The 24371-nt window shown below is 54.9% G+C and overlaps 1 protein-coding gene across 3 annotated transcripts in view; it reads left to right on the top strand.

Annotated features, from left to right (window-relative positions):
• The first annotated feature begins 1301 nt into the window (after positions 1–1301).
• Positions 1302–24371, top strand: part of KANK3 (KN motif and ankyrin repeat domains 3) — a 47258-nt gene continuing 24188 nt past the window's right edge. The window contains exon 1 of one of the 3 annotated variants that reach the window (XM_044998686.1): positions 1302–1427. The gene's annotated coding sequence lies outside the window, so the exon portion shown is untranslated. Of the gene's footprint in view, positions 1428–8998; positions 9322–24371 lie in introns of those variants that run through there. The other 2 variants (XM_044998684.1, XM_044998685.1) reach the window with 2 other exon arrangements.

Below are 24371 nucleotides of genomic sequence, written 5' to 3'. Positions count from 1 at the left end.
TCGAATCCTGCTACCATGTACCACGCTGGAAGCATAAGACCCAAGAATGAGACTCCTGCACTGATGAGAACGGGCACTTTCCATTAAAATAACATCTTTAAATAGGGATGAAAGGGGGCCGAAAGTACAACTGGGTTCAAAAGAGAACTAGGTAAGTTCATGGAGGACAGGTCCATCAATGGCTATTAGCCAAGATGATCCAGGACTCAACCCCATGCTCTGAGCAACCCTAAACCCCTGCCTGCCAGAAGCTGGGAGCAGGGCCGGCTCCAGACCCCAGTGCGCCAAGCGCGCGCGTGGGGCAGCATTTTCCCTGGAGGGCGGCAGGCGGGTCCGGTGGACCTTCTGCAGTCATGCCTGCGGGAGGTCCACCGGAGCCGCGGGACAGCGGACCTCCCGCAGGCATGACTGCGGAGGGTGCGCTGGTCCCGCGGCTCGGGTGGACCTCCCGCAGACATGCCTGCGGATACTCCACTGGAGCCGCCGGACCAGCGAACCCTCCACAGCTGCGGGAGGTCCACTGGAGCCGTGGGACCAGCGGATCCTCTGCAGTCACGCCTGCGGGAGGTCCGCTGGTCCCCCGGCTCCGGTGCACCTCCCACACGCATGACTGCTTGGGGCAGCCAAATTGCTAGAGCTGCCCCTGGCTGGGAGGGTAAGACAGAGGTGGATGCTCCAGCTTCCCTGTTCTGTGCACTCCTCCTGAATCTGGTACTGGCGTCTGCCAGAGACAGGAGACTGGGTTAGATGGCCCATTGGTCTGACCCAGTGTGGCCGTTCTTATGTTCAAAGCTACACTTGGGCTTTTGCCAGCACAATTATGTTGGGGGGGGAGTCTCTTCCCCTCACCCCCCCCCATAACCACACTGGCACCGCTTTTAAATGTAGACAAGGCCTCAGTAAGAATCATTGGGTGGTGTCCTGCAGCCTGCTGTGTCCCTGCAGCGCCTGGCGCAGTGGGGGCCTGATCTCACTTGGGCTCCCCTGGGTGTCACCCTCATGCAAATAACACAGAACCGTGCGCTGTAAAGTCCCTGCGCCCAGAGCCACGCGCTAGGGTTACGCTGCTGGCTGGCTGGGGCGAGGCCGGCCTGGTTCACACAGCGCCTAGCACCGGCGGGTCCCGGCCCGCGCTGGGCGCTGCTGTAATGCGAACAAAGCCCCCCCGCTGCCAAGCCAGGCGGCAGCTTGCGCGGGCTCCCCGGCGCTGCAGGGGTCCGAGCCGGCTGCAGGGACCTGCCCCGGAGGGAGCCCGGCTCCGCGGCCCGTGCGAGCGCATTCCGGGCAGGCAGCGCCCCCGGCGGGTCCCACCCCTGGCGCGCAATTGGCCAGATGTGAGCGGGGACCCGCTGCGCCGGCCGAGCCGCAGCCAGTGTCGCGGGCGCTGCGCGGGGCGCGCCGGGCCGGAGGCGAGGCGGCAGCTGCAGGTCAGGAGGGGTTTTCTGGGCGGCGCGGGGAGCCGGGGCTCGGGGCAGCGTGGCGGGGTCCCCGGGCTGCTGGGCGCGGCGACACGAGCCGAGCGCGGCTCTGGCAGCCGGCGAGCCCCGCGCCGAGCCCAGCCCAGCCCAGCCCAGCCCCGCTTGCACAGGTGCAGCGGGAGGCCGGGGAGCCGCCGGTGCCTGACTTCGGGGCAAGTCCCGAGGCGGAGCAGGGCCGCTGGGCTCTGCTCCCCTCCCAGCCGGCCCCTTGCAGCGCCGCGGGCTGGTGCCCCACGTGGGTCCGTGTCTGATGCGTGGACGGGCTCCGCGCTCGGACACGGGGGGCTCAATGGCCCCCGCTTGGAGCTGCCCTGACTGGCTCGCTTAGGAGCGCGAAGGGGGCTTTCCCGGGGGCTGCTCTGGTGAGCTCTGCGGTGAGTGTCGTCCTTTGGCCGGGGGCTGGGGCAGAGCCTCCATCCCCAAACCTCAGCTGGTGAGAGGAGCCGGGGGCTGGAGGTTCCCCCATAGCGGAGCAACTTTATGGTGGGGGGCAGAGAGCCATGAACCAACTGTAAATCCTGTAGAGAATAGAAACTACTCCAACCCCCCCCCAGCACCCCTAGTTCCAGAGCCTGTGTTCCTCCTTCCTTCCCTTTGCTTTGACGGGCTCAGTAATGCAGCCACAGAGCGGGTGGTCCCCTGCTAATGGGGAGCTCCCATCCCTGGCCATGGCTGTGTGGAGTGGGGCAGAGATGAGATCCTGCCTCACACCCAATTCACGGGGTAGCTGGTTTATGTCCGTGGCGCCTTCATGCCACAGTGATGGGCACTTTTGAAATGCAGCGAGGTGGACAGACAGGTTCTGTCCAGGTTTCACGTGACTGACTTTCCTATGGTACCTGGTACAGAAGTGCCTAGCTGTCTCCAGATCAGCCACTCCCTGCGTGAAGTACGGGTGTCAATGAAATACTTTCTCAGGCACCGTATCTATCTATGGTCCATATAGAAATGCCCTCCCTGCCCTGGGCCAGTGGCTCTGTTAGATGCCTATTGGATTCTTGCGGGAAGGATCCTGTCAGTTGGAGCTCACTCGGGGGGTTGGCAGCTCTGAGTGGTTTCGCACAGAAAGGTGGAACGTGATCCAGTGGCTGCAAGTTGAAGCTAGACAAAGTCAAACCGGAAATAAACTGTACATTTTTAACAGGGAGAGTAATTAACCACTGGAACAATTTACCAGGGGTTGTGGTGGATTCTCCATCAATGACAGTTTTCAAATCAAGAGCGGGCATTATTCGAAAAGCTCGGAGTCGGTATTAGGAATTATTTGGGGGAAGTTCTGTGGCCTGTGCTATACACGCAGCCAGGCTAGAGGATCACAGTCGTCTCCTCAGGGCTTCGGATCGATGAATCTGTAAGTGTGGGAATCTGGCAAGGAGACTTGATCCCCAACTTCCCGTTACTGCCTCGGTTCCTGCAGCTACAGTGTGAGCCTCCTGCTGCTCTGTCCTTTCTTGTCTGTCTAATGCAAATGATACCAGGAAACCAGATTATTTGCAAAGGCTGGTGATTTTGTGTCCACTGTTATTAAGCAGTAATAAAAGGAACAAAGTGGAGACAGTTAGGGTAAGAATCTGTTCTTCTCCAGTCTTCTGGAAGACCATTTAAAAAGACTACAGTGACGCAGCCCTAGCGTAAGGGAATGTCTGCTGTGAATGCCCACCCACCCCAGGAAGCGAGAGATCTTTCCATAGTGAACCCAAATGCCAGGTTTGTTAGGGGCCATATCCTCAGCGGGTGTAACTCACTGGTGTTCTATTGAAGCTAAAGGAGCTATGCTGATTTACACCGTAAATGCTGTGTTTAAGGAAACGTATGTGGATTCCAAGAGGCAGAGGGATGGAACAGGCCAGACCCACTTTGGGAGTGAACCTCTTGAGCTCCCTCAAGGTATCTGGGTTGCAACCAAATTGCTCTGCTTTTCTGTATTGATTTTATCCTCTGAGTTGTTATGGGCTTAATGGCCTCAGCTGTTGTGGCTGAGCCTGAATTCTGCAGGGTGGACAGGCCTCCATTTCCCCTGTACTTACGCTGCAATCCTGTTGATTACCTCGTCCTGCCATGTGGGTCATGACGGGCCTCTGTGTCCCACTGAACCACCTCAAATTAGCTTTCCCAGGATAATTGCTCTCCCTGGAGACACGCCAGCTGCTGTAAGCGCATACACCTGCCAGCGATGCCGTTATTAGCCAGAACGCACACAGCACCGGAGCTGTGCAAGGTACATGAAAAGTACCTGTGAGGATCCCTTCATCGATGCCATACACAAGGCCTCAGATATTGCAGTGGTGGGGCCCATGTCAGTGACTGCACAGTTCATTGGGCTAAGCCCTTGGTGCTAATGAGGATCCAGGTGGGGAGGGTGCACAACGGAGCAAAGGAGAGATTCTCTCACAAAGGCAGGAGAGGTTAGCTAAGGTTCTCCCAGAGCTTTGGAAATGTGCTCAGTTATACGGGGAGAGAACAAGGGCTTTTATTGTTGCCTGCAGTAGGTTTATTGCTGAAGCACAAACATGTTGTCTCAGACCGTGAAACAGCAGTTAATTTGCCCCACCCTTTCACAAGACTCCTAGCCCAGCCACAGTATCCATTCATAGCCATTGGGCCTGATTCTGAACCTCTTGCCCCCGTTTGACACCGGTCGGACTCCATTGTTCTCAGTGGGGCTACTCCTGATTCCCCCCAGGGTTAGTGAGTTCTGACTCAAGCCTGGTTGTATGAAGTATAATTTAGCAGCAGGGCGCTGGTTACAAAGTCCAGGGCTGCTGGAAACGCGTGGCTGTGGAGTTCACTGGCACACTCTTTCCAGTGTCTGATGAAAAGCTGCGGCCTAGGAACTTGTTTGAACTTGCACAGTTGTTCCTGGTAGTAGAGTTAAATTATGTGGGTATTAAACACAGTTGTAAAGTCTGATGACCATTCATCCCCAAGGGAAAGAGAAAGGAAAATGAAAACATGGCTGAGTTTAGAGTTTATACTGTGTATGCAGGCATAGAGACACTGCATGTGCAAGGAGGCACAAACGTGCATGTGTGTCAACCCAGTGTGAGTATGTAAACATACCTGCATGCCTTCAAAGGAAGCGTGCGCACATGCAAATATATTTGTGAATCAATGTAGTAAGAACTGTGAGCACACCTTTTATACGTGTGCCCTGCTGCACTGAGGCGTTCTCAGATGAATACAGATGCACATACATGTGCCCACACATACAAACATGCAGATTTGCACAGATTGGGTGCACACATTCTGACTCGTGTAATGTAAATCACGAGTTATCCTGGCTGAAAGTGTGTGTTTACTCTTTGTAAAATGTAACCGTTTCATCCATGGACACCTTACTCCTGACTTCCCCATTGGTCTCAAGTAGACTGGGTCACCTGCTGCAGGCCCGTTCATTTGTCTTCCGTCGGTGGGAGATGGTCAATGTGCTTTTGCTGCTGGATTGATTCAGGTTCAAGCCATTGTCTATATCGTTATATGTAGATTCCAGAAATTGACGGGAAGCTGCAGAGAGGGAATGGATGGATGTCCCGTTTTACTGGAGCATGTACATCAAACTAACTAGAAATGTTGGGCCAGATCCAAGCTGGTGTAATGAGCATGCCACTTACACCAGCTGAAGATCTGGCCCAGGTGTCGCAAGCTCAGGATGTTCCAACAGCCCCTTTGCAGCAGTGCCTTTTTTGCATTAGTATAGACAGGACCACTGTTGTGCAGAAGGAAGAGGGTTAGATTGTGATGATGATAACTCCATAAATCATTACTCCGTCCTGGAATTAGACGACTGAGGATATTCAAGCTTGCCTTCTTCCCTCTAGTCCTGACTTCAGTGGGTCAGACCAACTACACCCCTTCCGGTGTGGCTCTGGCTCCTGAATGAACTTTGGAATAGTTGAGAACCTTAACAAAGATGCCTGGGATGTATATCCCTGGGTTGTCTTGGAGACGACATGTGGGCATCTCAGACCACTCTTACCGTCCTGCTGTCAGTCAGACAAAGCAGGGAGCATTCACCTGCAGATGGATATGTGGTGTGTCAGGGTCACTGATGGCTCCTGGAGAAGAGGCGAGATGTCAGATGCATGGAGAAGACCATGTGTGGAACCAGCCTCTAAGATGGAACAAGAAACTACTGACAAGTGAGCCTGTAACTTCAGCACCAGGTCCAATGGTACAACAGCTAACAAGGTAATTGCTCAGGGAGGCATTCGGGTCAGAGGTGTAGGTCTAGGCATGACAGAAGGACCTTTCTGCTGTGTACCCAGCATGAGGGGCAGAATGGTACTGCCCAGCGTGGTTACTGCTCTCCAGTGGAGTCCAATGAATTCTATGGTGAGGGACACACGAGACGTTTCCAGATGACATCATGGGCCTCCAGGTCTGGGGAGTTCACTTTTAAGCCCCCAACTAATTGCAGGCGGAAACGACCTTTACACACTTGGGCCCAATGTTTCCAAGAGTGATCACTGCTTTGGGCTGCCTGACCATGGAACTGTGCAGACACGAGTCAGTGAGCTTCTGGAGGGCGATTTGATTTGAAGGGCGCGCTGTAAGAGGTCCAGTGGGATGCATGTTCACAGGCAATGGAAGGGGAAGTTGATGGCAGGAGAACACTAGGATCGTCTTGGGTGGAGGATGTGGTATCCTGGGAGTGTCAGAAGGACCATTCATCCCCAGAGATTCGCAGAGGATAGTACAGGGCTGGCTACTTTGGTTGCAAACCTCCAGTATTGGAGAGGCCACATGAGACGAATCTTAGACACCGAGCGCCCAGATGGCAGCCGGCATTACAGGTGCCGTCCCTTCTGAAAAGCAGGCCCGAGCGAGCTGTGCAGCCAGCCCATCTACCCTGCTCCGAGCTTCTCCTGCTGTTCTCGCCTGGCTGGGGCCTGGCGTTCCCAGCCTGGCTTTGGCAGCTCTTGGGGAGGATTTCTGCCCGCTCACTGGAGAGGAAGCAGCCTGCTTGCTCAGAGGTTTCCCTTTAACTCTGGAACAGCCTCAGCGCTGGGTCTGCAGAGCTTATCTCCATGACCCAGCTCAAGGGGAAATGTGCTTTGCAAAGATAAATCAGCCTGGGGCTGCTCTGGCCACTGTCCCCCTCACGCTCTTGATGACCTCAATGATTTGGCAAAGCGCAAGGATCAGCTGGAGCCATCGTCTCGGTCACTTATCCCACTCGAAATCGCCTAGAAAAGCGTTCCCGGGTTCCCAGGAGCAGACTGTGCCGCAGCTGGGGGGAGCAGACACCAGACTGACCTCTTTGGAAAGTGGCTTAAAGGACTGTGAAGCTTTTAAAAAAGCCACATAGCCCCACATCCCCATCTGATAACACACTCCAGACTCCCCCACAAAACACAGAGCCCAGCCAGACCCTGCAGGCTGGAAAGCCAGAAAATTCAGAGTTCAGTTTCCATGCAGTGTTCAAGCTATCACAGTACGGCTGATCCCAAATGGTCAAGAACCAGGAGTCAGGCCCTCAAATAAGAGATTGGGTTTGACATCATGAGATTTTTAAAGATTTTTTTCTTTTTAGCTTTCTGAGCTTTTAGGTTGCACTGTCCAGGGTCACATGCCCAGCTTTTCTCCACGGCCAGGAGGGCTAGAAATGTTTTTCATAAATATAAGCTGAGCTTTGCCCGTATTCACCTGGCTCCAGGAGCTGGGGCTTCACCCCAATATCACGGCACTCATGATAAAATTGCGAGAGTTGGCAGCACTGCAGTCCGTTTCTTCTAGACAGAAGGTGTGGTAGGGGCCAGTATTCCAGGGCCTTGGCCCTCGGCTGACAACAGTAAATCTTTTCAGTCAGGGATTTGAACAGAGACTCCGAGAACGGCTTCCTTCAGCCTGGCGTCTACCTGATCTTAGTCAAGAAAGGACAATGGGCGGCTTTGTGCAGCCAAGGTTTGGACCTGGCAAGAAACCAATACAAACCAGTGGGGCAGGAGGCAGGCAGGTGTCAGCTCACAGTTTCTAGGAATGATCCCTGCTTAGGTCTTCGTTCTGCTCCGGGAGTTAAGGCTTTTACTGCCATCCCCTGGATGGGACCGGTACATCTCACCACACATCGTTATGAGTAATGGCCAGTCTTTTCCTTGCAACCCCCACTTGGGAGCCAGCCCCATCTCGGATAGCAACATGGCTGCATTTCAGGGCAGGCTCGGTGCTTCATGTACAGTAACAGGCGATCGCGGGACGTTCTAAGTGCTTTGGGATCCTTGAGGATGAGACTATGTTGGGGCAGAGAGCTAGAGACCAGGCGAGGCAGATGCTGGGGGAGCTGGAGTGGAGGAGAAGGTCTCATTGAGGTCAGTGCCTTCCACACGTAGCTTGATTCGCAGCTGGCCACGGGATTCTCCTTATCCTCAAGTGTCTGCAGCAAAGCTGCTCGCTGCCCTGTCAATTCACACAAATTCCGACTCCCTCTTCTCTGCCCGGTGCTCTTCTCCTGGGACGCTCCCCTGCTTCCCCCTCAGCAGGTCTGCACCTGGGCTTGGGGCCTGCAAGGTGTCCTAGAGCGTGGCTCCCCATTTATTTCTGTCCCTTGGGCAAGGTCTGCTAACCCAGCCCCCCCAGCTGGCCACAGAACCTCTCCAGCTGCAGACTTGCCATGTGCTGAGGAGGAGAGTTCTCTGGTCCTGCCACAGCTGCAGGAGGTTCCTGCGGGGCTGTATAAATCCAGAGGGGGTCCCGTGGAAAAGTGGGAGCCTGCTGCATAACTTAGGTGCCGCGTGCTGCAGGGGATTGGGACCTCACTTGTGGCCATTGAAAACACAGCAAGGAACATTCAGAGAAATAAAGACAAAGACCTGGGGCCTGGTCTTTGTGCCAGTGTCACTCGACTGACTTGGAATCAGGCCCCAGGAGCCCCTAGATTCCTCCACACACCTGCTGCTTACCAGGCGAGAAATGCAGAGCCTGCGTCCAGGCTCTGTTCCACTTGCACATTCCACACTCCTGGCTCCCTGGACGTTTCCTGCCATTGTATGTGGTTTGGGAATGTGACTCACGGTGGAAGTGTTTGTGGGAGCTGGGCTGCATTGAATTCTCTGCTGCCTGGCCCGGGAGGGTTTGCAGTGATGCTGTATGGAGCTGGCCCTGCTTTCTGAGCTTTGTACAGACGGCCACAGAGTTTTTTCATTTTGATAGTCTAGCAAATAGACTATAAAAGAACAGTCCAGCCTTGGAACTCCCGGGGGGGATGGATTGGAAAGTCAGGGGGAGCTCCATGAACTGTCCCCCCAAAGGCCAGAGAAGGGCAGCACAGCCCCAGAGCTAGTGACTGCTTGGGCAGCTGACGAACCTCATAGTTCCCCATCTAAACATCCGAGAGGAGGAGAAAGAGCCGAGCAAAGCCCTTGCTTGTGTCCGGGGGAGCTGGGGGGGCTCCGTTTCCACCCTGCCTTTAAAAATAACAGCACAGCTTCCTCTCTAGCGGGGTCCGTGGAAAGTGCCAGAGAACGGCTTGGAGGTGACTTAACGCTGTTGTGTGAGAGGCCCCCGAGCAGCAGGAAACTGGAGAACAGACCTGCCCAGCATTAGTGGAGACGTGCTGAGAGCTAAGGCCAGAAAACTTCCTAACCAGGGGCGTTTGCTCAGACGCAGCGGGGGCAGTGGGACGGTCCAGGGCTCGCGCTGAGAGATGAACGTAGCCAGATTTTCAAATTCTCATCTCTTGTGTAGCACCTGAAGAGCTGGGCGCTGAGCCCTTGAAAGCCTGGCCTAGAACTCCCCCGGTGCGAAGGAACGTCTGAGATGGGCGAGCCCCTTATATCCCGCCAGGCCCATTGAGTCCCGGCTCTGTGGCCTCCCCTCCAGCCTGGTGTGATGGGGAGAGGCGTTGGTGAGTGTGCAGCGACCTGTGTGCTAAGGGGTGACGCAGCGAGGCCTCTAAGCAGGGTCACTGATTCTCCTCTGGCTCCTGCTGGGCTAACTGGGGAGTAACCGAAGTCAGTTGTGTTGCCAGTGGGAGTGAGGGGCTGAGCCACTTGAGTGACACAAAGAAAGAGTCACTGGGCCGGCACTCAGGAGACATGGGTTCTAATCCTGGCTCTGCCGTTGGCCTTGGCTATAACCCTGGTGCCCATCCTGCTGGGTCAGCTAGACTGTTTGGTCATTGGGGCAGGGATTGGCATGGGCTGCTACTGTAATAGAGCTTGATGATAAGAAGAGGAGGTGCCAGGCTCCACAAAAAGGCAGCTGTGCGGTGGAGAGAGACCTTGCCAGAGCTGCTGCCAGTGGACGGTGCTGGTTAATGTTTGACTGGGGCAGCTGATGCCATGTGTCTCCAACACATGGATCACTGTGCTCTCCCTGGGCAGGAATCGCTCTTTGCAGACAGGCTTGACTGGATTCAGGGCTGGAGAGGGTGGGGTCTCTGCCCCAGGTGCCAGGCCCACCTGCTGAAATGGCTGGTAGAGGGGCTGGGATCCTGCCGCAGTGACGTCTGGCTCCTTTATGGTTTCAGCTCTGGGCACTCTTACTCTGAATTGTTCCTGAATGTGTCAACCAGTCAAAGAAAGGAGCAAACTAAAGAACAGTGTGCTTGGATTAACACTGCTGCCTCTGCAGTGCAATGTGGCTATGGCAGATCGCCGCACTGTACCCCCCATAACTAGGGGGAGGTGGTGCTGCCTAGTGGGGAGAGCACTGGATTGAGACTCGCAAGACCTGGAATTCTGTTTGCAGCTTTGCCACCCACTGACCAGCTGAATGATCTTGGGCAAGTGACTTCACCACTTTGTGCCTCAGTTTCTCCATCTGTTACAAACTGACTTGTTTGTAAATTGCTTTGAGATTCTCTGATGAAAAGAGCAAGGTTTTGTTATTAGATGCACCCAGCTTCCTAGCACATTTGCAGCCACTAAGACCATTCTCACTCTCTCCTTTTTAAATAGATCTAATCAACCGGTGAAACCCCCTAATGCAAACACACTTAAAGCAGCTAACCCCTTGGTTCCGTTGGTTGAGCTTCATTCAATAACTTACCTGTGCAAGGCAAAGCAATTTAAGAATGGCTTAAACCTGTTTCAGTGCATCTACATGAGGCGTTTGTGCTGGTTTAACTAGATTAGTTTTAAAAGATGTAGTTTAATCTTTGCAACTTTTCTACTCTAGACAAGCTCTCAGCAAGCTAACCAAGAACAGTAACCAGTGTGAGGCCTAACAGAGATGCGTCACTTCAGTGCTTTTCAACCCGTCTCCATGGACCTCTGGGGGGCCAGAGACTACGTCTAAGATTTCCAAAGGGGTCGTGCCTCCATTCGAAAAATTGGAGGGGTCCGCAAATGAAAAAAGGTTGGAAACCACTGGGCTAGTTCAAAAAGGTATTATCTGGGGGCAGTTCTCTGGCCCAGGTTATCCAGGAGGTCGGACCAGCTGATCACAATGGTCCCTTCTCACTTTATCATCTATGAAAATGGCTGAGATGCTGAACTGCTCTTTAAGAACCTGTCTTCAACAAGAGAAATAGTGAAAAGAAGTTTGGCCCACGAGGTAAGTAATGAAGACCTGGTAAAAGAGAGACTGATGAAGAGAAAGCACAGACCCTCCAGAGGATGATAACTTATTCAAATCCACCTTGACTGTCTGGTTCACATCCCAGAACAACGAGGGACTGCGCTAAGAAACGTGGTGCTGTACCACTGACGACTGAAAAGTCATGGAAAACCATGGAGCTACCAGGAGACTGGAGAAAGCAAATGCGGTTCTGATTTTCAAAAAAAAGTCAGACGAGTGATCCTGGTTGTGAGGATGTGGGAATTTTCTGTAGCATTTTCATGAAGCCTATGTATGCCTCAGTTTCCCCTATATGCTGTACTGTTACCCAGTGGGCGGGACAGAACTGCTTGTTCTCAGGGCAGGCGAGGAGACATGGGTATGAACGTGGCCCAGCTGTCTGAGCCTGGCTGGGCCATTGGAAAAAGACTGGCTGAGGCGACCCCATATCAGTGGAAAATCCATGAAGACAATGACAAAGCCAGTCACCGGGACGCTGACACCTAGCAATCACCAGGGTGAGGGATCTCCCCACCTCTCATCAGGGACGCTTGAGAACAAAGGAGTGCGAGGGGTGAGGTGGGGGCATAAGAGCTGGCTGTTGGGGGGCTCCCACCACAGGCAGACAGACAGAGCTTGAACAGTGGGGTTCACTGCAGCTTGGCTGGGCTCTGGGCTGACCAGGATGGTCTCTGTTCGGACCTTCAGTTCTCTGCTAAGCTACGGACTTACCATGCTGCCTTCCAGTTAATGACAAATCCCGACTGTTTTGACAGCGCTGTGAGTGTCACTGCAAATGCTTGGTGAGGTGCAGCAATGCCTGCAGAGTGCACACGTCTCAGCCCGACTCGCTGAGCAGAGCTCAGAGTATGAAGCAGGAGGGCGGCAGGCCCAGAGGGCCAGTCTAAGGAGGGGGTGGTGTGGCTCACTCTGGGAGGAAAAGCGGCACCCCAAGGGGTCTGCCACACTGAAGGGTTCCTCCTGGAGACTGTTTCAATGCTGGGGGCGTAGCCCCAATCCTGTGGGTCTCTGACACGGGCCGCGATCTTACAGTCAATGTAATTTCTCCCCAGGGCTGATCGACACATAACAGTGGTATCAGTTTAAACCATCTGGAATAAATACATCAAGGCTGCCCTCACCATGGCTGTGGCACCTTGAGGCTATAGCAGTTCTGCCAGTCTAGTGCCCCATTTCTGCTAGCAGCTCCCTGGGTAGCTAGGAGAGGAGACTAGGACTCCACCTCCCCCTCGCACCTCTGCACAGGGGCTGGCCAGGATCTCCTATGGGAATGTCGCCATGCAACAGGGGCAGGGAGAGACTGGATCACAGCAGTAAAGTGATGCAGGGGGAGCTCGTGTGCCTTGCTCATCCGGAGCCTAGCTCCGAGGAGAACAGACTCTGCTAGGATTCACGTGCAGGGCAACCTCTGACATGCCAGGACTCCTTGCCCGTGACTGCGATGTGCTGTGAGATGGGACTGGACTCTAGGAGAAACCCACTCTCCGTGGCTGGCAGAAGACATGGATGCAGGTTCTGGCTGGAGGGCAGGAGGGAGGACATGGCAGCTGGGGATATTTTCAAAGGCCGAGTGGCTGAGCCCTGGATTGTCTCCCAGACGGTTTGTTTGAAGGCTGAAGCTCCTCAGGAAGTCTGGGATGGAGTGTGGAAGGTTTTTCCTGGCACGCTCCCCGCACAGGATAGAGCCAGGTTTCCCGGCGGATGGGAGCTGCTCCTCTGTTTCCCTTCTCTCAGGAAGCAGGGTAATTAATTGTGGTGCAAGAGATGGCTACGTAGCGGTCGGTCTGTCACTGTCCCTTTTCCTCTGGTTTGATTTATTCTCCATGTGTGAACCCCCTGGGAGGGTCAGCCTGTCCTGGAGTCTGCTGGAGGAAGGAGGGTTAAGATCTAGGTATAAGGAGGTTAGTGGTTTCCCAGAATGCTCTGATGCTTTTAGACTAGAGAAAGAGGGAAACTTTCAAAAACACCTAAGGAAACTGTGCTCCTAAATCTCTTTGGCTTTCAATGGCATTTGTGCTCCTAAATCCCTAAAGTGCTTTTGAAAATCACCCCAAAGAGGTTTAAAGCAGGTCTTTCTCTAAAGGCCCATATGTGGCCAGGTTTCTAACAGAAGCACCCACTCACCATGCTGAGGAGTGCAGTAAAAATGGCTGGACAGACAGACAGACATGCCCTTTGGAGGGCAGGGAGCATGGGAACACCAGATGAAGACAACCAGTAAAAAATACAGGGTCATGTTGTGATTGGAGCCTTAGGGGATGGAGAAGCCCCTTAGGGAGATGGTTACTGCTGCATGTTTCTCTGCTTGGCCCCAGCACAAGTTAGAGTAGCCTGGGGGCTGCTCTAATGTGTGCTAGCCAGTAGGGGTCCCCGAGAAACCATCCACAAAGCTGCGCACAGATGGATTGTGATGTGCTCCAGCCAATCCTCCTCTCCTCCCGGCCCCCAAGGTTCCTTCTGCACCAGGGGCTGCTGGAAGGAAAGCTTAAGAGCTGGCTCTGTCAGCTCTGTGTCCGCCTGGCCTCTGAGCGTCAAGCTGGGCCTTGCCAGCCTTCCTGGCATCACCCGTAACAGAGATTCTGCAGCCAAGCTAGGCCCGGTGACTCCTGTGCAATCCCTTCGGTGCGGATGGGTTTGCACAGGTCACCAAGTGGAACGTAATAAGCAAGCTCGTCGCTGGCTGATTTGTTATTAGCTTGGATTTGTAAGAAACCCCGTGGCAGGGTGGTCACCCCAGGCAGGAATAGAGCCCTGCTCGCTCCCCCGGGCTGGCTTGGCAGAGCTACCAGGAGTAAGAAGCAGCACACACTCGTTTCGGTCACTCAGGTCAGTGGATGTGGCCTGGCGGTGCGGGGAGGCAGCCTGCTGGGGTTATTTTAAGGAATCTCTGTTGGTCTGATTCCTCACAGTGCGTCCCGGAGCCCGGCGGGGCTCTGGCAGATAACGGCACCAGGCTTTTCTGTCTAAGCGAGCAGAGAGACTGAGCTAGTCCTGCCTCCTGTGAGCGTGTGATGAGCCAGCAGCCGCCTCACGCCGCCCAGCAGCAGGAGCCTTTGCGTGAGGGGCTCTGTCAGGGCAGTTCTCCTGGCTTTGGTATGGTCTCTTTGCTGCCAGAGAATGTCCATCTCCCTCCCCTCCATTCCCACGCAGTACGTGCAAAGAGAGTGGGGTTCATCCCATGCCTGGGGCCACCCCAAGTCCTGTGCTCCTTGCATGTCCCGCTTGAGCCCTCGGAAAGGAACAGAAGCTGTGCATAGGCCCAGTGCAGAGGAGGAGAATTTACTCTGCCCATGTTTGAAATGCACAGTGCCCCTCCGCTCCCAGGGTGGGGCCAGAGCAGCACCTCGGCATGGGGGTGCCAGGAGACCCCCCAGCCCCAGATTTATATAACCACCTTTCCACTGCATCAGAGTTTGACACTCTGGGTGGTAATGTCCTCTCAGCCTTCACACCTGCCAGTGTGTGGCACAAGCTGTGGAAATCCATGGCTTCTTCCCCCTGAGAGGAAGAACACCTCTGGAGAGTCCTTGCTCTGCCACAGACTTCCTGTGTGACCTCGGGCAAGTCACTGGCTCCCAGTGTCTCAGTTCCTCATGAGTAGTGGGGAGGGTAAATACAGTAGCGACTGGCAGGTGCTCAGATATTGTAGTGAGAGGGTCAGATATGTACCTTAGATGGGTAAACATATGACAGATGTGCAGAATGTGGGAATCTGGACTTTGTTGCATGTTCCACCACAAGTGCCAGATTATGAGTGTTACTTGCTATAGAAGCTGTTGTTTTCTCACAGTGTCAGTGCAATAATCCATGTTTTTCTGAAAGAGGAAACTGGGAAACCAGAAGTTTTGTCTTGAGCAGCTGTAAGCTCTCCCCATATGGCCCATCCTTAGTGCTTTGAACACAGGACTTTCAGTTCCCCAGACCTCTACACGGGAGGCGAAGGGGCAACTCCTATTCTTTGGGGACTTGCCATGTCTTTGTGGACGTAACACACCCTTTGCCAGTGGGTTACAGTTATTTGCCAGAGAGCAGTAGAATGCAAGTGATCGGGAACCTGGGCTTCCCTTCCTGGCTCTGGTGGCTAGAGACAGGATAGCCACACACATAGAGCTGGTACAATCAGCCTGGAAGGCAGTGTGGCTGAGTAGCAGAAACCTGGGTTCTGTTCTGCACCCTGCCAGTAATGATCTCGTGTAACCTCTCATTTAGCATGTTTATCCTGCCTGGGACGGGACACGGGGCTTCGCTCGATTGACATTAACAGCAGTCAGTAGATGGGATACTCGAGTGCAGGGTCTCCTTGCTCCCAGTTCAGTGCACTTCCCCCTAGGCTACAGAGCATTCGAATGGTAGGTTGGTCTGTCTGTCCTCTGCAGAACAGGGAACCGGATTGAGCTGCATTGTGGAATGCCCTGCAAAATCTGGGCGCTCCGGCCTTGGTGCAGCCGCACTGTGCTGTCAATGGCACTAGTGTAAATCTAAAGTGACCCATTTGAATTCAGTGGGGACGTTACAGGGAGCAAAATCTAATCCAGTGTGTCTGGGAGCCGGAGTCTCTCAGGAGGACAAGAAGTGTGAGACCATTGCTGGGCTTTGCTGGCTGCGGAAGGCGCTGGGATTCTGCAGGGCTGCTGTGTAATACAGCCTGGCCTGGAGGGCAGGACCGGCTGGACCGAGTCTGCACAGCTGTGGGCAGTGGGAAGGAAAGCAATGTTCTTCTCCTGGGCACGGTGTTTCCTTGCAGCAGCTGGGGGAAAATCCAGGGTGACTGCTGGGTTTCCGTGCTGGCTGCTCCCCTCAGCCTCCATCTGTCTGGAATAGGCTTGAGTACAAAGCAGGCTTTGAAGCACAAGGCTGTGGCCTTTTCGGCTTTAACTTGGGAGGGGAAAAGTGCCTGGCCCAGAGCTCCATGCAGCACAGTCTGTCTGCACCACACCACTCCTGATAATAGTGGGCAGACATGCGAGAGCTTTGGGGTGGGCTTGGAGGCTGAAGCTGTGACGACTCAGCTCAATGTAATGCTGCCCTCATCCCATGAAAGAGCATCAGAGCATCCCAGAGCCTCGGCCTGGCCTCCTGGAACTTGCAGGGGGTGGACACCAAGGAGCCATGGTGCCGGCAGAGGGTCTGATCTGACTCCCACTGAAGTCAGTGGAGAGACACGGTGGGATCTGGATCAGGCCCTGAAATAGGGCTAATCGACTGGGGGAGGGGCAGAACAAACCCAGACCCAGATTCAAGGGGAAGGAGAGGTTCGGGGCTGCCCCACTGCTGTGGCACCAGGCTGTACCCATCAGAGCTTGGCCTGGCAAAGGTTGTTCCAGCCCTGCTGGCTGGGGGAGTCTGACTTCCTGGATACCGATCAGTGCCCAGGGCACCTGCCAGGGCAGAGGCAGTGCCCAGGGCACTGATTCAGCTGCAGCTGGCTAGCAGGTTGTGACCTTTCCTCCTGCAGGCATGCCCTGGCCCCTGCCATGCGCTGTCCGGGGGCTGCACCTCGAAGCCGGTCTGTAGCTGGAGCCAGTGCCAGACCCGTGTGCACCTCTCGCGGTGAGGCGGGGCTGGTTGCCAAGCGTTGCCAGCTGTAGTTCAGAAGGACAGTGTCCCCAGCCCTGCCTCTGACCTACTCCTTCCTTCCCGTCCCCATGTGTGGCTCCCAGGCTCCGCTGGCCCAGGCTGGGCGGGAAGAGGATGGTGTCTAGACCTGGCTGTAATCCCACCGTCCAGGCAGGACTAGGAGCCTCTGTATGTACAGATCCCAAGGGACTTGAGCGCTGGTTCCATGAATGTCTGGCTGTGAGACATTGCTCACTGAGCAGCTGGGAAGGTCAGGGAGGGCCCCGGGCAGAGGTTTTAAGGCCCTTTCATCTATAAAACTGGCAAGTTTGCCATGTGCCAGATGCGCGCGAGGACTTGGGTGGAGTCCAGCAAACACAGCAGATAGCTGGTACTGTACTGTGCTCGCAGGCGTGGGTAGAGCACCTGCAGAGCTCCTGGGAAGAACCTCTGGGCTGGAGGACTTTAAGAAAAGCTCAGGTGAAGCCTGGAAGGAATATTGGTACAGCTGCAGCAAGCAGGGGCACGGGCAGGGCCGGCTCCAGGCAGCAGCCCAGCAAGCAGGTGCTTGCGGTGGCCAACGGAGAGGGACTCTTGGCGGCAGTTCAGCGGCGGGTCCTTCAGTCCCTGTCGGAGGGAAGGACCAGCCGCCGAATTGCCGTCGGACACTGAAACGGCGACGGTAGAGCTGATCGCGATCGCAGGGGTTTTTTTGCTGCTTGGGGCGGCAAAAACCCTGGAGCCGGCCCTGGACACGGGACTGGTGAATGGATGCCCCCGAGCAGCGGTCAGGTTACAAACCTCCCGTCTTGGACCAGTAGGTCTCATTCCTTCTCTAGGCGGATTGGGCCTAGAAACAAGGAAAGGCACAAGCTCCAAACGCGTGTTCTCCGTGAATGTAACTGAGTCCTCGAGGAACTGGCAGGCTGCATTAGGCTGCTGTCTAATGTCTGTGATTAGCCGTGTAATTACAGGGCTTAGAGCCAGGGGACTCGATTGCCAGCGGGTCTGAAAAAATATCCTCTGCTGTCAGAGGGAGCTGGTTCGAAGCTCGTCTGCGGGCAGTTCCCAAAGCAGGTGCGACTCTGCGCCGGCTGTTGTTCCTCTTCTCTTCGCAGCCCACACGGCAGCTGTGTCGTGTCCACCCACGGGGAGCGCTGAGCTCTGGGCTCTCAGGGGCTGCTTTCTGAGTCAGCTCCCTGGTGACTAATCCTTCTAGGCGGAGGTGTGATATTTCTGATCAGCAGCGAGAGCATCACTGCCCTGGCACGGCCCCTGGGTGCAGGCAGCCAGACAGCACCAGCCGCAGGCACCTTTGAACGGCTAAGAAGCTGGAGATCTGGGCACTGCTGCGCCCTCCACTTTGGGAATTCACGACCCCCGCTGCGTTCACACACTGCGATGGTTAGTGGCACTAGGAGGCAGGCTAGCTGCAGAGACCCAGCACTTTCATTCACGGCTCGATCATCAGCCCAGTCTGAGGCTGCTCAGACGTCTAGAAACTCATCCCTGCCCTGATGCTTGCAGACGACGACCCCTGGCTGAGGCTGCTGGTTGGCTTCTTGCTCCCACGCATGGGTCACACAGCTAATCTGCACTGCCACTGCCTGCTCTGGTTGTTACCCCCACCAAGCCTGCTCGTCTTGACCTCTCGGGTCCGGTGGCTCTTAGCTTTAAGGTCCCTGGGTCAGGAATTGTCACATTTATGCAGAACCTAGCACAATGGGTCAGGGATTTCCTCGAAAGTACTTACCTGGCTCCATCACCGTAGGATCTGAGCACCACACAATCTTGAATGGATTTACCCCGTGGGGTAGGACAGAGCTCTCAGCCCTGCATAGCCTGGGCAATGGCACCTCTATTTCCCTCCTCGTGGTCCGGCAAGGGAACCCACTCTAGGCACCTGGCTCCTCAGCTGACCTCTGTCTCCTTCCTCACCAAGCTTTCTCCCCGCTGCACAGTTCTCTGCCTACACTGTGTTACTCCACAGTAAAACCGATGGCCTGAACAGGCCTTTGAAGACTATGATGACTGGCATAATTACCCACAGGCACAAGTTACCTCACAGTGCTTTCTAAGCATGTACATTTATTCTTAAGGTTGAAGCATTACAGAGAAAACACCACCCTGAAAACAATACGAACCTCCCCCCATGCCAGTAAACTTATTCCCAACCCCACCCAGGGATTATTCTGTGGCCACAAGTTCATAACAGCTGCTAGCTCAGAACAAGCCCACCCATGACTCTGCAGATGCCCCTTTACCCAATGTGTGTGTGGTCTGCAGAGCCCGTGAGTAAGTAACCGGACAGAGAGCGGGTTTCTCTGCAAGGCCTGGCTTGGAAAGGACGGGTCCAGAGGTGGGTAATCTGCATTCCCTGCCTCCCAAGTATTTCCTGGGAAACTCACCCAAGCAACAGTTCAGTCTCGTCTGGCCCATTCTCTTAAGAACCCTTTGATGCTCACAGCACTTCCCAGGGGTTATGTAGTCTTGGCTCCTACAGACAGTCCCACCATAACACAGCAACATTTGCACTGTTAATACAATGACCTTGGAAGACACTGAAACGTACTTCGGTGAGGTTTCTGCAGCAGAGTGCAGGAAACCCCACGTCTGTCACAGTCCTCGTTTTACAGAGAGGTGACCGAGTGGCAGAGAGGCCAAGGCTCCTAACTGCCATTGGAACCAGTGGCAGTTAGGAGCCAAAATACCTTTGAGGAGCTGGGGCTAAGCAACTTGCCCAGAGCAGTGAATTGTACCTGGGTCTCCTGTGCCCCAGGCTAGTGCCCTTACCACGGGGCCAGCCTTCCTCTTCTGGCTGAGTCCTCTGCATGCTGCCGCTGCCGAAGTTCTATAGCTAGAACTTGTTCCACAGGTTTGTCACAGTGAGAAAAGAGTGACGGATACTGGATATTTCTGTGGGGCCGTGACTTAACAGAGCAGTGTCCCCAAACGGTGGGTTGCTGGCCCGGGGGGAAGAGGAGGCCCCGGTGGTGGAGGCTGAAGAGCATGCCTGCCCTGCACTCATCCTGCAGTGGTGGCTGGGCCCTGCTCTGGTGTACGGGGTTGCAGCACCACTCGGGTCTGGCCTGGTTGCCCCTCCATCATGACCATATAGAAAACAAGAGAAATTGAAAGATCAGCAAACTGATCAAAGGGAATGCTTTCCCCACCCAATGACCAGCGGAACTCACTGCCACAAGATATCACTGTGGCCAAGAGCTTAGAGTAGGATTCAAACCAAGAATTGACATTTCTATGGATAATGGGCACGTCCATCATCGCACTAGGCAGATGGGCTATAAACCTTCCAGGTTCAGGGTATAAGCCGACCACTAAGTGACAGGGAGTAGGAACAAACGTTCCCTATGAGCAGGATCACTAGGGGCTTCTTTCACCTTCCTCTGGAACCTGATGCTGGTTGCTGCTGGACACAGGATTCTGGCCTAGCTGGACTCTGCTGTGACCCCGCCTGGGCCAGGGCTGTGTGACACACACAGGGTCGTATGGCATGTCCTGTTCTCACAGGCCGATGCTAATCCTGCTCTCAGCAGCTTCCCTGCTCTGATTTTCTTCCTTTCTGATCAGGAGCAGAGTGTGGTGCCCCCTGCTGCCAGATGCAAGTATTGCAGCTATCAGACAAAACCTGCCTTCCCCCTCCCCAACACTGGGTTTTTCTTGTAAATGTGCTGCAGTGTTTAAAGAATAAACATCTCTGATAATGCTGAAGATCTCTTAGCTCCTCCACGACCCCTGCCAGTCCTCCTTGGAGAGAGAGATTCCCACCCCCTGCCGTGCCCTGGAGGCTGGCAGAGTCCTTCCCTAATAGTCACCCTCATTTTTCCGTTTCTTATTTTTACCCCTTTTTACCCTGGCAGCTCCCAGCCTGCCTTTTGGACCCTTGTATGCCCCACGTCTCTGCAGGCGCTGAGCACGTCACAATCATTCGTCCTCCCCACACCTGGCCAGGCAGGGATGGATCATTGTTCCCATTTCACAGATAGGGGAGCCGAGGGAGGCACAAAGAGATGAAGTGACTTGCCTGAGGTCTCACACACAGTCTGTGGCTGAGCTAAGAATTAAACCTGGGTCTCTTGTGTCCCAGCTGTAATCACGGGCTTCTCCTCTGGCATGCCGGAGCCCCATGATCTCTGCAGGAGACAGAGTGTGCCAGAGCCCAGAGATCTCAGATTTCTGTATGCGTCCACCAAGTGAAACCAGTATGTGCATCAGTCCAAAGATTACCTGTACCTGCCAAGAGTAGGGCGTGGGGGGAGAGGGAGTGAGGGCAGTGGCTTCAGCAGATGTTACTGAGCATGCTCCCAAGCAGCAAATCAGGGGGTTCACATGACTACCCCCACCATCGCCTCTCATGGCACTGACATGTCTGGCATGACCATTATTTGGAACAATTCTGCTGTCACTGTGGATAACAGCACATCCACACGCTCTCGGGAATCTGAGTAGCTCTGGCGCATTCAGGAGACTCTGAAACTGAGGGACATGCTGCTATGTCACTATGTTACATCTCGTTCCTAGCAAGGGGTTGAAACCAAACCTCAGATTCAGCACCCTTGGACTTCGGGGAGTCCAAATCTAGCTGCAGATTTTACCCCAAACTCTGGATCCAGCCCCACTGTCCTTTGTGGGAGTCAAAATCCAGAGGCGGAGCCAAGTCTGGTGACTCCTGCTCATCTCTGCTCATCTCTGGGTGCGTCAGGAGAAGGAGGACTCCGGTGGGAAGCTGGGGCTGTGTTATGTTTGAGATATTGCTGCATTCACTTTGTCTGGGGTTTGTTCTAATCTGCGGCCTGTGGGCTGCAGTCAATCTCTTGTGATTGGCTGAGCGGCTTTCAGTGATGTATCACATCTGATAAGAGGGTTGTTTTTGGAGCTGGAGTTTATCATGAGCTGTTGGGGCTGGGGTGCTGGCTGCTCTGATCTGGCGCTGGTTCTGGGAATTACAAACTCCCCTCCCTTTCGCTCCCCAACCTGCGGGGTTGTTTGTTCCAGCAATTTCCCACAAAAGCAAACATCATTGTTCCTGCAGCGCTGGGGCAGTCAGCCAGCAGATGCAGACAGATGTTCCAGCGGGTCAGCGCTGAACAATTGCATGTTCCCTGCTCCCCAGCTAATTAACTCACTTCTTGGAATTCTTTCAAAAACAGATTTTTTTCCCCATGTTTCATGGAATTCTCCGACTCGCTCCTGGAGCTCTGCTCAGTTTCACTGCCCTAATCTCTCTCCCTCTCCCTCTCCTGCTCTTCCCCTTCCCTTCTCGCGTTGTGTCCCCCTGCTGCAGCGAAGGGGGCAAGGCCTTGGCTACAATAACAAGGAGTCCGGTGGCACCTTAAAGACTAACAGATTTATTTGCCACCGGACTCCTTGTTGTTTCTGTGGATACAGACTAACGTGGCTCCCCCCTGATACTTGGCTACAATGTGCCTGATTCCCATTTGCTCTCAACTCCAGCCCGCCGCGTGCACCTGAAGGTCGGGTTAGAAAATCTGTCTTTGGGCGACTGCAGCCCCAACGCTCCCTGCCAAGGGCTGCGGGTGGGATCCTGCTGGGGCTTGGCTCACACTGTCCCTGGAAGCAGGGCCGGCTCCAGGCACCAGCGCAGCAAGCAGGTGCTTGGGGCGGCCTAAGGAAAGGGGGCGGCACGTCCGGCTCTTCGGCGGTGGGTCCCTCAGTCCCTCTCGGAGGGAAGGACCTGCTGCTGAATTGCCACCACAGAATTAAGCTGCGGCAGTAGAGCTGCTGCCGAAGTGTCGCCGATCACAGCTTTTTTTTTTTTTCCCCGCCACTTGGGGCGGCAAAAACGCTGGAGCCGGCCCTGCCCGGGAGAGCTCAGTCCCCTGTGACCAGAAATCCCCGTCCTCGCAGATCTGCACGGCCTGAACATGCTGCCGAAGGAGCCATTCCTGCTGCAGGTCACCTCGGACGCTGCAAGTCGCTGAGTGCTGCTCCTGGAAAGCCATTGAACCTGTGGAAACGCTGCTGCTCAGCAGGGTGTGGTCACCAGGAAGTGATCACAGGCCTGAGGTGGCAGGCGGCCTCTCGCTCCCTTCGCTGAGCTCACAGCAGCCAGACCGCGCCCCCTGCAACTGCCTGACGCACACCCAAAGGTTCCTCCTAGCTGCCCCTGCTGCGGCGCTAGGAGTGTGGTTCTCAACATGTCCTGAGGCCATGCATAGTGCTGGCCCGCTGCTCCTCCTCCCCGGGATAGCCCAGCCCCACCCAGCCCTGGCAGCCAGGAGCCACTGGGCTTCCAAAGGTGAAATGCAGAATGGGCCGACGTTGAGCCACATTTATCGGTGCAGGATGTTGGAGCAGGTGCTCTAGGAGCTAGTCAGGTGCTCTGGTCACATGGGCACTAGAACACAGGAATCCCAGCTGGGCCAACAGGGAGGAGACAAGTGGGACTAGATTCACACCCTGCCGAGTCCATTGGATGCCATGATCTCCCCGGGGGCAGCAGCCTCGTCATTGGTCATTTGCATTCTAGCTGCCCTCAGGCTGGGTATAAAACAACCTGTCTGTCTTGGAGCCAGATAATCATTTCCTTAGCAGCGAGGGCGCACGTTCCATAAAGCCCTGGGCTACACCCTTCGAATCTGTGCCCGACTCCGAGTTTAGCTTCTCTGGCCTGAACGAGTTATCCTGATTGTCCTGTGGCTAGCTGGGGAGGGTGACTGGGGTGTCTCTGGGCATCTTCTAATGAGTCTTTACTGTGATAGTAACATGCCAAGTACACGGATTAAAGGAAACACTAAAATTGTTCAGCTCTGCACCCCTCTGCAGGGCCGGCTTTAGGCCGAGTCCCCCGAATTGGGCCCCGCGCCCTAAAGAACAGTGCCTAACCTTTTAATTTTTACTCACCCGGCGGCGGTCTGGGTCTTCGGTGGCACTTCGGCGGCGGGTCCTTCAGTGCCGCGGAAGACCCGGAGCGAGTGAAGGACCCGCCACCGAAGACCCAGACTGCCGCCGGGTATTCAAATCGGGCCCCGCACTTCCTAAAGCCGGCCCTGCCCCCCCGTGACCCATTTGCTTTCCTCTCCCTCTGCTTCTCCTCCCTCCTCATGGTCACGATCTGGCCATGCAAAGGGTGAGAAGGGTTCCAGGCCCTCTGGTGGCCTAAGCTCCTCAAAAGTCTGATTTGCTGCTTCTTGCGTCCCTGGCTACTGCCCCTCCTCCCTTCCCGTGCATTCTCCTTGGGAACGACTGAGATTGGGCCTCATCTCTGGCACCTCTTGTGTTATCAGGGAAGCAGGGGCAGCGTTTCTCTCTCTCTCTCTCTCTGTGTGCACCTAGTATGGAATTGCTCCATGTACAAGGAGCTAATTTTAGCCGGCATGACTCAGAGCAGCAGCTCTGCTGAGAGCTCACGAGCAGCCCCTTGCAACAGAGCTAATCAGCGACTGCTGAGTGTGGCGAGACGTGGACAAGGTGAACGGAAAGCCCTCCACACCAATCTCTACCATGACACTTGGAGCAGGGCAGCCTCTGCCTTCTGCTTCGGGCCCAAAGTGGCCCACTGGCCACCTTCCATTTATGGTTCCTGCTCTGAGCATGTCAGACATCCAGGAAACCTCCATCTCTGTTCATGTAACCATAGTTAGGCGCCAACTGTCCAACCCACGACTGGTGGGAGATGCCCTAGATCCAGCAAACCTTGGGAACGGAGCGGGGAGACTAACTGGCCAGAAGTGAAAAGTGGAAGATCTTCATTTGCCTGGGAGGATGTCTGGACTGACACTAGATCATTGGTGCAGGAACCAAGCTACCCAATAGGAAGTAGGGATGTAAATATTGGTT

This window comes from Mauremys mutica, chromosome 24 (genome assembly GCF_020497125.1).
Source record: "Mauremys mutica isolate MM-2020 ecotype Southern chromosome 24, ASM2049712v1, whole genome shotgun sequence".
Taxonomy (NCBI): domain Eukaryota; kingdom Metazoa; phylum Chordata; order Testudines; family Geoemydidae; genus Mauremys; species Mauremys mutica.
The sequence above is the reverse complement of the archived record's forward strand: the minus strand, read 5'-3'. Positions and strand labels throughout refer to the sequence as shown.